The sequence below is a fragment of the Lactuca virosa genome, chromosome 7 (genome assembly GCF_052849685.1).
Source record: "Lactuca virosa cultivar CGN04683 chromosome 7, Lactuca_virosa_CGN04683_v6, whole genome shotgun sequence".
NCBI classification, from domain to species: Eukaryota; Viridiplantae; Streptophyta; class Magnoliopsida; order Asterales; family Asteraceae; genus Lactuca; species Lactuca virosa.
The window spans coordinates 47,125,973-47,142,615 of record NC_136432.1 but is presented as its reverse complement, the minus strand read 5'-3'; the positions used below and the strand labels follow the sequence as shown (position 1 = coordinate 47,142,615).

Genomic DNA, 16,643 nt, shown 5'->3' with positions numbered 1-16,643 from the left:
AATATGGTTATGCTTACAAGTTTAAGTATAATTCTGAAAATTTGGAAAAGTTTCAATGTATGGTAGAACAATTGAGAAAAATCAAATTAGGCAGAAAGATAAAAGTTTCTCCGCTCTGAAAAGATGGGAGAGTACTTTAGTATCGCGTTTTATGATCATCTTAATGATTATGGAAAACCATATCACAATTGATCCTCTAAGTACATCTTAGTGCATTCATATGGCTAGGAAGAGGAATCATGAATTGTTGAAATGGTTAAATCAAGAAGATGAGTCATACTTCGTTCCAAAACAAGTCTTGGAGTCATACTCCAGGATTGTAACCTTGAGTGACATAATCATAAGATGGTTTATAACACTCATCAAATGTAGAGTAAAATATTTTTGCTCTTGTACATTTGAAATTGGTAAGTTGTGATGTCTTGGTAAGGACAAAGACCAACTAAGACCAATTGTGTGAAGTGTTTATCTTGATAAGAATCCGTACTAACTCTTGAATATTTGGTTGTCAAGGAATGATTCTTGACAAGAGAATCTTATATGTCAAGAAGTTAGTGGGAGCCTTAAAGATCTTGACAAGTTTCAAGAACTGATCGAGAACAAACCTATTGTTTATCACTAGCACACGACTTGAGGTTTGTAACCTATCATGTTGACATATTCTTATTTCTGTGCTCATTCCAGTTAAAAATTGACTATGCATGTGAGTTCTATGAGTTCTCAATTGTTTGCATAACAACTTGGAAGCGATGGTAGGCCCATTTGCTTGCCATGTAGCAAGATATTAATATTAAACATGTTCATTCCATAGAAGTTTGGATTTGTCACTAACCTTGTCTTGTGATTGTGGTTATGACAAATTCACATGGATAGGAACACATACACCATAAAATCTAAGTGTCATAAGGTTTCTCTCCGATTCATAAAAATGATGGTGAGGAAACATTTTCACTATGTAGATTTTAAGGAGATAGCAGTTGTGATATTTGCATTCTCAAATTTGATTATGATTACAGCATCCCTTTTCATAATTCGAATTGTGTGAAATGGCAAAAAAAGGTCTAAACATTTGAGACTTATTGCTGTAAGTTCTTAAATTCATTAGACACACATGTGAGCTATCTAAGGAAAGGTGTATGGGTTTGAGAAGTCCAGCTGATTTATGGGTACATGTCAAAGCTAGTGGGAGCATAAGTGTTAGGCTAGTAAGATAATAATTAATATGCTAATGGGAGCATAATCAATTATAGTGAATGTTGCAAGTTAGCAATGTTAATTATAGAAAACAAAAGCTTCAATTCGCAAGTTGCAGAGTTTGAAAAGTTGTTTTGCTATAATTAAGGGAGACGAAATTATACTTCATTTCAAATCTAAAATCTTAGATTGTGAGATTTTAATCAAATTTAGTCATGATTGTGTTACTTGCATTCTCAAATTTTGATTATGATTACGGCATCCCTCTTCATAATTCGAATTATGAGAACATGGCAAATAGAAATATTGTAGCAAAAGACTGGTCAGGTATCATGTCTTTATGAATCGTGTCCAATATGCTTCGGGTATAGGATCGATTACATGTGCTATAATATTTATCCGTTCTAAAATTTTTCAAATTCCTAGGGCATTAAGAGGGAAAAAGGAATAGAACCGGATACGACTAAAGTGGTTAAACAACTGTTAAGGACAACCTAAGGTTCGCCAAGGATTGGTCGCTTGTAGTTGGAAGTGTAAAAAAGGATGGACCATATTGATATATTCTGCAAAGAGGCAACTCTTATTCAGAAGTGATAGTCAAAATAGGAATATGGATATGATTCCATAGGTGGAAGTTATTCCTTAAATTTGTGTAAGATTAGAAAACTTAATGCAAGAAGGATGTTCAAAGGTATGTACTTTGAATTTGAGACTTCGTTTCCGTGGAATTGCTCTCCATTGGAATACTTTGTAACGTCTGTTGCCAAGTCTCTGTGACTTTTGTGCATAGTAATTACAAGAGGATCATTTCATATAAGTTTAGAATCTAACAGATTACAATAAATGGCAAGAATTTGATATTCTTACATTTACGGTAAGGATTTGGGATTGTGAAATGAGCATCATTGAAATGTTGTCAATTGATCTATTTCACAAAGTAAGGACCATAGACAAACATAGTGTGCATGCTTGGAGCATGGCATAACTATTGTTTAGACAAACATAGTGTGCATGCTTGGAGCATGGCACGACTATTGTTTTAATTCAAGTATTAAGTTGATTATTCGAAACATTATACAATGAATAATGAGTAATCAATATGGCTCAAAAGTTTTGGGGCCATATAGGATTAGTATTATTCTTGTGTTTCACTTTGCATGTTTTGACTTCCCGAATAACTAGGTTATTCAAACCATCCACAGTCGATCATACTTTGGACGTAGGTATTGAGGCAAGACTGTCATGAATAGGCCTGTAGTTTGTCTAGGTGTTTTAGACATAGATGCAATGTTCATGAGTACTCCTGGAATAAGATTCGAGTATTGGATTCAACTCACGCTCATCTGAATCACTTCATGGATTTTATCACGACTGATTGTGAGACGATTATATCTTATATTCTTCAAAACAAGACATGTGAGTTGTAGTTTACAAGTCGGTTGTACATTGACGTATGTAAACGCGCCAGTAATTTGGTGTTATAAAACATATTGTTGTGTGTGATTTGATGAGTAAATACAAGCAAGCATTTGAGTCGAAGTTTATCCATTCCTTTTACCCTTGGAGGGATAAAAGCGATATTTGTGTGATGACACCCCTAAGTGCTTGGCCAAGCCTGGACTGGTTTGATTTGTTCAATTAGTTGGTCGTCATAAATCGGAAATCGGGAAACAACAGATGGACAAAGAGAATGTTTATAATCCATGTCTCAGTCCATATGATATCTAGAATGGAGGAATATATGATCCCTTATCTAATGGACGCGTCATTGGCTAGGTCAGAGTTCGACAACGGCTTTTAAGAGCTACGATTGCTAGTCGGGTTGTGGAGTCGTACTTGCAATAATAGTTATTAGACTTATCCAAGTGGGAGACTGTTGGATTAGTGTCTAAGTCCATAACTATAATTGGTATGTACTTGACCCGAGAGTAGCATGGTCCATTTGGGTTGCATATCACCAGGATAATTTGATAGGATGGACTTTTGAGAAGAGGTTATTTATGATTTGTTTATATATTATAAGTTCTAATATATTAATATGAAATCATATTATCTAATTAGTATTGATCAAGAATTAGTTTGGAATTAATTTTGTGATCAAAAGAGACTAATTAAATAAATGGGGATTGATTTGGTAAATCATTCATTCTTATAAAGTGGGCTTGTGATCCATAGTTCTTTATGTTGGGCTAAACCCATGTGGTGAACCATGGATACTCCATGGACGTTAAAACCCATGGAGCCTAAGGAATGTGGAAAGTCATGCACATTAGGGTTTGCATAGTGTAACCCTAATTAAGCCAATTTTGGAATCACTTGGAGAGACTGTATACTCAGTCCAATTTTGCTAAACAATACCAGTTAGAATATGATATTTGTGCTCTTCAACAGAATGACCAGAGTATTCAAGATTCTATGCTGCTATGTCTGATCTGTAGGATCAATTGGCTCTTACTGAATCTAAAGAGTTAAAAGATTTTGAGCCTTACATTGCTAGGAGGGAAGAACAAGGCTTGGTCCAGTTCTTGATGGCCTTGCGTTCTGATTTTGAAGGTCTACGTGGAACAATTCTTCATCGCTCTCCTCTTCCCTCAGTTGATTCTGTTGTCCATGAGTTAATTGCAGAAGAGACTCGTATCAAGTCTCATGCAGATAAAGGGTTTAAAGCAACTTCTATTCCTACTCCCGCTCCTGCTGTGCTTGCTGTCTCCTCAAATCAGTCCCGCCAAACTTCAAGGGTTGCTTATGATGAGTGTGCATTCTGCAAACAGAAGAATCATTGGAAAGCTTAGTGTCGATTGTTAGTCAACAAGGGTAAATCTGGTTAACCTCAGTCGGGACAACAAAATAGGTCTGGTAAACAGAAGTTTCAGCCATGTTCGTCTGGTACTCCTCCATGGACCCCTCGTCCTCCACAGTTTGCTGATGTTGCTATTCCACCCGTTGATACAGATTTTTTTGGAAACATGCCCCCATCTGCATTGGATCCCAAGGTGTTTGAGAGCTTCAGACAGTATTTGGCTTCTAATCCCACTGCCATGTCTGCATCTATGTCTCACTCTGGTCTTACTTCATCTGGTATATCAGGTATTCCCTCATCTTTGTGGATTTTAGATTCTGGTGCAACCCATCATATGACCCCTTATTTGTCATCATTTACTTCTTTGTCGCAAGTGTCATCTATTTCTGTTAAGTCTACTAGTGATACATCTATGCTAGTTGAGGGTGTTGGGTATGTATCTATTTCTCATATCACTTCCCTGATGTTTATTACATTCCCAAACTTACTTTGAATCTTGCCTCAATCAGTCAGTTATGTAAGTCTTGTAATTGGGTGTTCTTTTCTGATTATGTCTGTGTTATACAGGATCAACACACCCAGAAGGTGATTGGGATCGGCCGTAGGGTGGGGGAACTGTATGTCTTGGAGGTTCTCAAAGTGTCTGTTGTTGCTGCCTCCAACATTGATTTATCTTCTTTCTGTTTGAGTCCTTTGTCGTCTGAGTTTTATCTTTGGCATTCTCGTTTTGGACATGTGTCTGTATCACGTTTGAGTTTTTTAGCATCTAGTGGTGTTTTGGGTCATTTAGACACTTGGGATATTTCTGATTGCAGTGGTTGTAAACTGGCAAAATTCTCTGCTTTACCTTTCAATAAAAGTATGTCTTGTTCTACTGCCCCTTTTGACATTATTCATTATGATGTATGGGGTCCTGCACCAGTATCCACAAAGGGTGGGTCAACCTATTATGTATCTTTTATAGATGATTATACTCGATATACATGGGTTTATCTTATGAAACGCAGATCTGATTTCTTTGATATTTACAATAATTTTAGAGCTCTTATTAAAACTTAATATTCGGCTGTGATTAAGTGCTTCAGGTGTGACTTAGGGGGTGAATATACCTCTAATGATTTTACTCAGTTACTTGCTTCTGATGGTACCATACACCAGTCCTCGTGTACTGACACACCTCAGCAAAACGGTGTGGCAGAACGAAAACATCGTCATATTGTTGAGACTGCCCGTTCATTGCTCTTGTCTGCATAGGTCCCTAATGCCTTTTGGGGAGAAGCAGTCATAACTGCTGTGTATGTGATTAATCGTATCCCTACTTCATTGAATTCGGGAATGTCTCCTTTTGAGAAGCTATATGGTCATCTACCAGACTACTCTTCCTTACGAGTTGTTGGATGTACTTGTTTTGTTCTTCGTCCTCATGTTGAAAGGAACAAGTTGGGGCCGAAATCTGCTATTTGTGTATTTTTGGGGTATGGTATTGGACAGAAAGGATACCGTTGTTATGATCCTGTGAGTCAGAAGTTATATGTTTCCCGACATGTCACTTTTTTGGAACATATTCCTTTCTACTCAATTCCTGCTACAACCCACAATGTAACAGAGTCCGATCTTCTGCATATTGATCCTTTCAATGAAGAGATAGAGGCTCGAGATCCATCTACGCCACCTGATACTTCAGCTCATGATACACCCACCTCTTCAGAGAGTTCCTCAACTCCCCCTGTTCCTGAGCATGGTCCTCCGATTGTTGAAATTGAGGATCCACCTCCACCACCACCTCTTAGGAGATCTACTCATCCTGTCAAGTCCACCAAGCTTCCAGATTTTACTTACTCTACATATTCAGGACCATTTGCTTCATTTATAGCGAGTATCCATCATCTGTATGAACCTCAATCATATAGAGACGTTGTTTTAGATCCTCTATGGCAGAATGCTATGGCTGAGGAACTCACTGCTCTTCATCAGACTCATACATAGGATTTGGTTTCCCTTCCTCCTGGGAAACATATGATAGGTTGTCGTTGGGTGTACAAGATAAAAACAAAAGCTGATGGGTCTGTTGAGCGGTACAAGGTCAGGCTTGTAGCAAAAGGGTATTCTCAACGGTATGGTTTTGACTATGAGGAGACATTTTCCCCAGTTGCAAAGATGACGACAGTCCGTACTATGATTGTTGTTGCATCTGTTCGACAGTGGAAGATTTTTCAAATGGATGTCAAGAATGCTTTTTTGAATGGTGATCTCCATGAAGAGGTTTATATGACTCCTCCCCCAGGAATTCAGCACCGACGGGGTGAGGTTTTTCGGCTTCGCAAAGCTTTGTATGGTCTCAAGCAAGCCCCTCGTGCTTGGTTTGAGAAATTCTCCACAGTGATTACCTCTCTTGGATTTGTCCAGAGTAATCACGATTCTGCTTTGTTTGTTAGATGCTCGAGTGCAGGACGGATTCTTCTATCCTTATATGTGGATGACATGATTATTACAGGTGATGACCACGGTGGTATTGAGTCTTTGAAGCATGATCTAGCTCATCGATTTGCTATGAAGGATTTGGGCTTGTTGCGTTATTTCTTGGGTATTGAGGTAGCTCAGTCTAAGAAAGGGTATCTTCTTTCTCAGACTAAATATATATCTGACTTGTTTACACGGGCAGGCCTCTCTGACAATCGGACTGTTGATACTCCCCTCGAAACCAATGCACACTACTCTCCTACTGATGGTGTTCCTTTGTCTGATCCGAACCTTTATCGCATTGTTGTAGGAAGTTTGGTTTATCTCACGGTTACTCGTCCAGATATTTCCCATGTTGTTCATGTTGCCAGTCAGTTTGTTACTGCCCCTACCTATGTTCATTGGGGTGCTGTTCTCCGTATTCTGAGATATCTTCGTGGCACTCAGTTTCAGAACCTCTTGTTTCCCTCGACGTCTTCTCTTGAGTTACGTGCATATAGCGATGCTGATTGGGATGGTGATCACCATGATCGTAAGTCCACCACTGGATTTTGCGTATTTCTTGGAGAGTCTCTCATTTCGTGGAAGAGCAAGAAATAGGACGTTGTCTCTAGATCTTCCACGGAGGCTGAATATCGTGCTATGGATGTAACTACATGTGACATTATCTGGTTACGGTGGCTGCTTGCAGATATGGGAGTTCATACTTCTTCATCTACTCCCTTGCATTGTGATAACAAAAGTGCGATACAAATTGCAAATAATTCTGTTTTTCATGAGCGGACGAAGCACATTGAGATTGATTGTCATTTTACCCATCATCACCTGCAGCTCGGGACCATATCGCTTCTGTTTGTTTCATCAACCTTGCAGATTGCAGATATTTTTACGAAGGCTCTATTGGCTTCTCGGTTTTGGTTCTTATGTGACAAACTCTCAATGCTTATTGATGCGGCATTGTGAGTTTGAGGGGGGATGTTAGCCTATTATTATTAACCGACTTGCTTATGGGCCCTTTAGTCTTTAGCCCATTAGGGTTTTGTCTAGCTAGTATTTATATCCGTTTTCTCTTTGTAGTCTTTATGCTTTTCATTGAGAACCCTTGTATTTTTCTCTTTATTATAATCATATGCCAATGTTGTCAAGCTGGAAAAGGTTTACACCCTTTCCCGAGTTCAGCTTAACGAGGGAAAGGAAAAGAAATGGGTAGAAGTGAGAAGAAAGTAAAAGAAATTGGTGTTCCCAAGTTTCATTAAAAAATGAAGGAAATGGAAGGAAGTGGAAGGAAATTGAAGGATCATTTTCCCTCCTAACTTTCCTTCCGATTTGGAAGGATTTGGAGAGAAAGAGCAAAACGTTTAATTTTCCTCTCATTTCACTTCAACCGAGGAACACAAGATAAAAATTTATTTTCTTTTCCTTTCTCTTCTTTTCTCTTCTTACTTTCTTTTCCTTTCTTTGCTTTTCTTTTCTATAACTCGGGAACTAGGCATTAGGAACAATCGTAAGCAAATCAGAGGAGCCTTGGCGGTGGCGATATACGTAGGGAAGTGTCATTTGTAGCTACCCGATTGAAGTGGATGGCGGTCGGCTTTAAGAGGGTGTTGGGCTAAGCTTATTTAAGATCCTTTTTAGCTTATTACATGTTCCACACCGGTATAAGCTAAAAAGGGTGTTTAGATAAGAATAGCTTACCAAGGTGTCATATCGGAAATAAGTCAAAATCTGTATGTAAGTCCCTCCTAACTTATTAGCTTATAAGTTATAAGCTATAAGTTGAGAAGTGCTTATGCAAAGTTATAAGCTTATCCAAACACCTCCTAAAACTAAGGCAGCTCCAAAATTTTAGCCACAATGCAAAAGGGAACGGAGAAGACATAGAGAAAAACGAAGACGATGGAGAACACATTCCTCAACGTTCGATAGAACATAAGAGAAGAATCAGGAAGAGAGATCCACTTTTAGCATGCGCCCCTTGAAGCCGATAAGATTAGTTACGCTAATGAAATTGAATGAGAGAAGTGGTAAACGATTATATGGCAGTAATCATAAATATAAACACTAATAGTGAGAGTGAGGTAATCTGATGGTCGATTATGGCGTTGAACGACAACATCATCGGCACGAAAGACCAACTTTCGTCGCATTGGTCGGTTACGACCGGTGGAGTTCCGGTTGTGAATGCAATTAGGAGCAAATGGAGATAAGAAGAAGGTTGACAGGCGAGGTGGAGCGGTGGAGGGATTAAATCTAATCAGGTAGAAATTTAACATGTGTCCAAGACACGCACCCAACCATTGACCAACCAACTTCAAGGGACTAAAGTTGCCAACCCCTAAAAATATTGTGACCAAATTCTAAAACAGCAGAACTTTACTGTACATAAGACCCCTCACTTTTAATATTATATATAAATGAATCTAAAGACTCTTAATTTCATCGTCATGCCATAATTATCCCTAAATTCATTGTTCAGTTCGTATTAAGCAAGATTTGATCTTTATTAATTCTAGTGGTCATAAAAATTAAATCATACATAAAATGATCATCTACACATGAACACACACATTAATGCTCATAACTTTATTATTCTAAGCCTAGGTTATGATCAAACTCTAGTCATAATTACCAATAATCATGGACAACTATGATTCAAATTAACAAAGTCAGAATGGTCATCTAAACTCTATTAATTCAGCAATAGGCAATAAACTAGCGATCTTTAACACATATGGATCAACAATAAAACTTGAAAAAATAAATTAAACAAGAATAAATAATCCAAATAGCAAATTAATCCATAAGTTCAATGATTCATCTAATTCAAATGTAAAAGGGTTTAAAGCCCTAAATTAGAAACTAAAAACAATATGAAAATAATCAGTTTAACGGCCCTATGGCCGCCTTCTAGTCCCTTAAAACGACAACTCTGAGTTGTATTGTCGCACAAGTCGAAGTGAATTATCAGATGTCTTTTTGGAGTGAATTTTCGCATCTATTTATAGATTTCACTGTGGCGCGGTAATGACTCTGCCGCGACGTAGTAGTAAGGAAATCGTCTTATACATGAACAAGTAAACTGCCACGTGAGAATATTTCTTTTTCGGCACGACACGCTTACATATAGGCACGACACGCCTAGTGTAATCTTCGGATCATTTTCCGATTCTTCTTATCTAGCTCCATTTTTTAGCATTTTTGTTTCCTTTTCGTTCCAGCCATCGTTTTAAAGCTCATCAGAAACGTACGCCTTGAGGCGCGCCTTAAGGCGAAGTGGACCATGGCCAAACTAGAGATGTTGCCTCTGTGGCTGGATTCGAGATGTACGCTTCGTCCATGTGAAGCGTAGATGAACCGATAGAGGCGGTGCGTTTTTCAGAAACGTACGCCTTGATTTTTAGTCTAATTTTGACTTATTTTGACCTTTTTCTTTTCCAATTGCACGTGGTATGAATCGCATCTTGTAATTCTTCCTCAATTGATGAAATTGATGTTCCATACATTCAATTGAGTCTACCAGATGTTGTTTGGATATCCAATTTCTTGATTCCCACAAACATTCTGGCATAAACTGAAGCATCGAACCAAAATTTATAAAAATATATGTTCGGGATACCTAAAAAGTTGATGATATTTGTCTCTAAAAAATTATATATTACTCTTGTTTCAATTATATGTTTAGTATTTTATTTTTTATAAGATATATAATTTTTATATTTACTTTTTAATTCCGCCTCGCTCCGCCTCGAGGCTTACACCTCGTGAGGCGAAGGGAAAACACCTCGAGGCGCGATTCTGTTCTTTTAAACCTTGGTTCCAGCAACATATTATATCCGTAAAATAATAATTTAAGATTTTATAAGCACCTTTTGTTCCAAATAATAAAAAAAATAGAGCATAAAATAATAAGATAACACTGGAAATATATGTCTAAAATTGACGTTATCAACGCTGTAAAAAAAATACTAAACCTGAACAAAATCAAGAGTTCATTATCGTCCCGAGTCATTTTACCGTCAAAGTGGTAGTTTTAATGTTTATGAAGCGAGGTGTAAGTGAATGGTACTTGGGCGAATATTGTGGGATCTATAAATCAATTGCATGAAAAAAATGTAATTTCGTATTCTTTTTTTATGAAAAGGGTTGGTTACGGGTCGTTTAAAATTTCAGGCACGACATATGGATCGGTCAGATGGAGTTTAAAGAGAGATTTGACATATGATTATGTTTGCATACTAATAAATATTGGGAGCGGAGTTGGCGAAGAAGTATAAGTGGGGCAGCCGAGAGTGAGTAGTTCTTGGCTCTTATAGTCGAGGTGAGCCAGTTTTCTCCTTCTTCGAGCCCATATAGATTGTTTGTGTCATTAAGATGCGTATGGTGATTTCACGATTGATATTACAAAGAGACATATTCATCATATTATATTTGTGGATATAATAACAATACTAGATTGTGCAGTTTAGTCCCAAAAAAACATTTTTTTTGGAGAGCGTCTAGAGATCGTCTTCCCACTGTGTGTAATCTTTCCAAAAAAGGTTTGATATTACTTCTATTATGCGTCTATATGTGGTGTATGGGTTGAAAATGTGGATAATGTTCTATTTAATTTTTTGATTGGTGAGTCAAATTTGGGATAAAGTTGGTAGATTGCAATTTGGTCTTCCCGATAGGAACATCTATTAGAGAATGGCTCTCTTTGGTGGATGATGCGGGGGTTTCAGCTACTAAAAAAGTGGCTTTGGAGGTAGTGATTTTGATAACCACTTGGATGATTTGGAAGCATAAGGATTTTGTCATGTTCAACCCAAAAACGTTCACTAAGAGAAGATTTTTGATAGTATCATAATGTATTTTTTTTTCTTGGTTTAGCAATAGGTATTACAAACTTACTTTAAATTGGGAAAGTTGGCTGAAATGCCATTTGTATTCCATGTAATTGTTTAGCTCATTGCTAGTATTTCTAATGAAGTGTTCGGCCACTAAAAAGAAAACAGATGAAACAACATACAAATAACAATAATAATATCTCGATACCATCCATGAACATTACGCTACATACCTACACTATGTGCCTACATCATAAAATTGGTGACTATATATAACTTTCAAATTTATTACAACCAAACAATTTGAGGGTATAGATATTTAAATTCAAAATTTATTCACGATATTTTATAAATAATAGTTAAAATATTGGTTAATCAAATAATTTCAAAACTTAAAAGATATACAAGCATTTATGAAGCTTATATATAATATTGTAACTGAAATTGTAAAGATAGTCATATAGTTAAATCATTTTTTTAAAGAAATGACCCCAAATTCGAAGTTTTCCCTATGATAACCATCTATTTGGCAGTGTGTCCAGTTCGAAACTGTAGAAAACACTGCGAAATTCTTTTTATGACAAATATTTTGTCTTTTCCATCGGTAAGTTTCATAGCACAGTAACAATTCAAATGTATCTTGGAACTGGATTTTTTTTATAAGTTGAATAGTTTTGTAGATGTAATTGGGCAAGTTTGGCACATGTAAATAGAACAAGAGAAAAGAATAAAGAATTGATCTTTTTTTTTGTTGGTAAACATAAATAATAAGATTAGAGAAAATGGGAGAAAATAAATTATTTTTCCGTTAAAACAATTCCTTATTTTAGAAGGAAAATGGGAGAAAAAGAAAGTAGGGAGCATCTAGAATTCTTCATATATTTAAATTAAAAAAAAACAAAAAAAAACAAAACAAAAAAACAAAACAAAACAAAAAGGCGGAGAATTGATTTTTACCCTGCTTGGAACCCTACAAGCTGCACCCGACGTATTATATAATGCAATTGGCCCAAGTGCCCAACTCTTCTCGTTTGCCCTACATACCATACTTCCAAACTAAGGTACGATTTTCAACCTTCCTATGTTTGAATTCGATTCTTCCTGTTTGAATTTGGTTCTTGCTGCACTACAAGAAAATCCCTTTTTAGTGACCAATTTTTTAGTGACCACTGTAAATCTAGTCACTAACAACATTCTTTAGTCACCATATATTAAGTGGTCACTGAATTTTGGTAGTTGTAAACATTTATTGACCAAATCTGAGATTGTTATCACTGAATGGTCACTAAAAGTTATTATTAATATTATTCAATTTGATAAGTATTAATGACTAAAATTAGTGGTCACTGATTTGATGTTTAATGACTAAAAATAGTTGTCACTTTATTGAAGCTTAGTGACCAAAAATAATGGTCATTAAGTGCTATTGATTTTTCAAATCCACACATGGTGACGACGTAACAGTGGTCACTGCCTCATTTTACAAACCCACTATTGCCTGGAAAAAATTTAATGACTACATAATAGTGGTCACTAATATAGTAAAAAAAACATGAGCGAATTTCTTTTCTTTTTACATGGAAAAACAATGCGGCAATAAAATAACGGTCATCGGACAAAGCTGAAACTGCAAAAGTTTTGTGGAAAATAAAACAAAAACGAAATCATTGTTTTGCAATTTCCAAGTCCGAAGCTTCGTTTTTATTTCTTTAACTTCATCAATAAGAAAATGGTTTATAATTTATCTAACGCTAAAATTACAACAATGCCCTTATTTTGCTATTTTAGATATAATTACATTTTCATATTACACAACGCCCTAATTTTTTTTATACAAAAGCCTTTTTCCACGCAATAAAAAGGAATACGAATCGAACCTTTTTCCGATCCGTTAATTTATTTGATAAGTAATTTTCCCCAATCCTCCTCCTCTCATCCCCTCCGGATCGCCTCAGCCACCATCGAATTGATGATTATCCTGGCGAAATCTCCACCATCTTCTTCTATTGAGGTACGTTATCTATGTCACACGCGTTAAGGATTCCGTATATATTGCTAATCCCATACTAGTTCGGATTGCTTGATTAATCGTATCATATTTTGATCTAGTTAGAGTTAGTAAGAGCTTTTCAGTCGGCATTTGTTACTTGTTTGTATTGATATCTTTGTAATTTCCGGTATTTGGTTTGATTCCACGGAGTAATTTCCAGGTTATATTTGAATCCCTAATTTTTTTTTGCTGCGGAAGAACAATCCTCCATCTTTTGTTGTACGATCGCTGATGAGCAAACCCTAGTTTTTCGGATTTGAATACATTTTGCTATTATTTGGTACTAATTTTTTATTAACACTCTATGGTTATTGTTAGGTACCGAATACTCAGGTTCCTTCAACAATCACGTCTTCCCGATGAGAATAACAAGTCTAAGCATATACAGGTTTCATCAATTTTTCTATCATAATTACTTATTTCAATTGTTTAATCATGTATCCATTGCAAGTTATGGTTTTGCATCTTCATAAATCTGGATGTCATAAACAACTATTAGTTCTACATTTACCATCAAAGATCCAAATCTTGGATCCAAGGGTCTATAAAACTTTTGTGCTGCTATGAATGTTTATAAAACCATAAAGTTCTTGCAATTGAGAATCATGATTATGAGTACATTAGTAAAGTTGTGTCTTTAATCACTAAATCATAGTTTCATCATACTAACCTCTGCAATAGTACATAATATCATTACTTTTTTCCAATCAAACAACTTCTTTGACCATACTCTTTACCCATGTCACTTTCCTTCTTGAATTTGTTATCATAAAGACCAAAATACCCTTTGCCCCAACTACCAGGCCTGTCAATTGAGATTATTGGACAACTATTCAGTAGTATTGTTTGGCATGATCGAATTGGAAAAGGAATTGAATTTATCTATGTGGTGACTTTAATCGATTCATATGATGTTGATCACTGAGCCTGTCAATGGAGATTATTGGACAACTGTTCAGTATAAATAACAGTGAATTGTTCAGTATAGCATTTATGCAGTTACCAATGGTCAAACTTGACTTGTCGGAAATGAATTTGATCATGTCAATGAGAGAAGGCAACTTGACTGAACATCTTCTCCCATCTATAATTTTTTTTTTCATACGTGAATGAAGGTAATTGAATGATACTATAAGTTGGGCAATTTTATCTCAGTTAAGTAGTGTCTTTCTAATTGATTCACCAGTCCTACACATAAACTCAAGTAAACCTAAATTTGTAACCAATGTGGAATTAGTTATCACAGATGTTTTCCTACTTTTCTATTTATTCTGTCAATAAGAATCTATGTCCAAATTCATGTAGGTCTCCTTGAATGTTGTGATATCACCTGGGATTTTGAGGAACTATCTTTGCTTGCAGGTTTCTGTGCCATTCAGAAGCAGATCACAAAGTTATGTTTTGTCCCTAGGGCCCCGAAAAGAGTTGTCAATGGTAGGGCTTATGCTAAGAGGGCAACATCCACCACCTAAAATGGGTCCCACCAAGGTTAGATGTTTAGTTAACACTATATTGCCTTCTGAAATTTTCATTTCATATATGTTTGTGTGTGTGTGTTTATACAACCTTCACCATAAATTTTATTTCAGTGGCGTACAAGTTGTTTTAGAGAAAAGTGCATAGCATTCTTTTTGGTAAATGAGCAAAGGTGAAAAACTGAACAGTTTTAACAATTTGTAATTTTGTATCTTGTTCATACATATGAAAATTTTAATTTAGCTTCTGATTTTTCATTGTAATGCATATTTTTGTAGCCGATTGCTTTGAAGAGGAACATTGGCATCTTACCTAGCTATGTCTGGACTGATGATGAGTATTTCTTACTTGGTACTAATTTATGATGTAGCTTATATTTTATTTTTATGTTTCAAACTTATATAGAAATTTACTATTTTTAATAATTCAACACAATAGATATAAAAAACAAAACACATATGTGACATAATATTATAATACTAGTAATCTAATAAAAACACACAATTAGGATATCTTTTACAGTATTAGTACTATAGTTTAATAAGCATTAATTCCATAGCATATGTCCAGATCAATGAAATTTACTATTTTTGACCCATGGCATCACATCACTAAAGGTTAAAGTGTCAAAAATTTATAAAAATGGAACAAAAAGATACAAAATTTCACAAGAATGGAACAAAACTGAAAGTAGGTGGTTAAACTTTTTAAGTAAAAGTTATTGGTGGAACAAGTGTGGCTTGGTTAAGTATGTTTTTGATAATGAAATTATAAATTAACCAAGAATACAACCTCTTGGTGATCTTTTTGATAATGAAATTATAAATTGTAAATTGTTTTTGATAATGAAGTTATAACTTAACCAAGAATACAACCTCTTTTTGATAATGAAATTATAAATTGCTTGGTGATTTTTTTAAGAAAATAAGATGGAAAATACATAAAGGGTAGTAGCTTGTGTTATATAAGCTCTTTGGTAATCTTCTTTTGATATGATGGATGATGTTTTTAGCTATCTGATATAAGCCATATGGTCACAGTAAAGAAGTAAAGATTCATTCGTCCAATATTCCAAATTTTAACAGTTTTAGCATTCTCTTTAGTTATATTCTTTCACACATTTCTAGGATTTTACCACTTTGTATCTATATTTTGTCCACTTGGCAACTTTGGCCCCTTTCTTATCTTTCATGTTACACAGGTGGCCTACTTTGATATTTATATAATTAGTCAAAACTTCACTTTAACTTGCTTACACTACTTATTTAACTTCCAAAACATACTCACAAATGTAATATAACTATAACTAAATAATTCCAGATTTTTTTGGGTGTTATAGTCCCTTAAAAAGGGAGTGTGGAACAGAAGCAACTACTTCACATATCTTTAACTTCTGTTTTCAGATAAAAAGAAAAAGGGTTCATCCGTTTATGAAGATCCTCAAAGCATCATAATTCAATGGCCATGAAGACACACTTGAAAATGTTTATTTTAATTTGGATGTCTTTTAATTTTAAAATATTCGGTTTGTAAAAATTTGATGACTATATGCAAGAAATAGAAACATACTTTCGATGATATGTTATTTATAACAGTCTACTTCTATTTGTTCCTATTATTGCATTGGCTATGAAAATTCTATCCAATTATAGCTATGAAAAATGTATAGCAACTCAATTGATAGCATATTGTATTTAGTGACCACCTTTTTTGGTCATTATAACAGTGACTACCTTTTTTGGTCTCTGATGATAAGTATTTAGTGACCACTTTTTCTGGTCATTATAGCCATTAATAGGTTAACCAAAATTAGTGACGTTTTATGGTCACTGAA

At 35.4% G+C, this 16,643-nt stretch overlaps 1 long non-coding RNA gene across 1 annotated transcript; it reads left to right on the top strand.

Moving 5' to 3' along the window:
• The first annotated feature begins 13,139 nt into the window (after nt 1–13,139).
• On the top strand, nt 13,140–16,328 carry LOC145123241 (uncharacterized). Its single transcript, XR_013715061.1, has 6 exons — nt 13,140–13,294; nt 13,652–13,721; nt 14,696–14,821; nt 14,923–14,981; nt 15,088–15,160; nt 16,213–16,328. It is a non-coding gene; the product is annotated as an uncharacterized LOC145123241 (long non-coding RNA).
• Nucleotides 16,329–16,643: the final 315 nt, after the last annotated feature.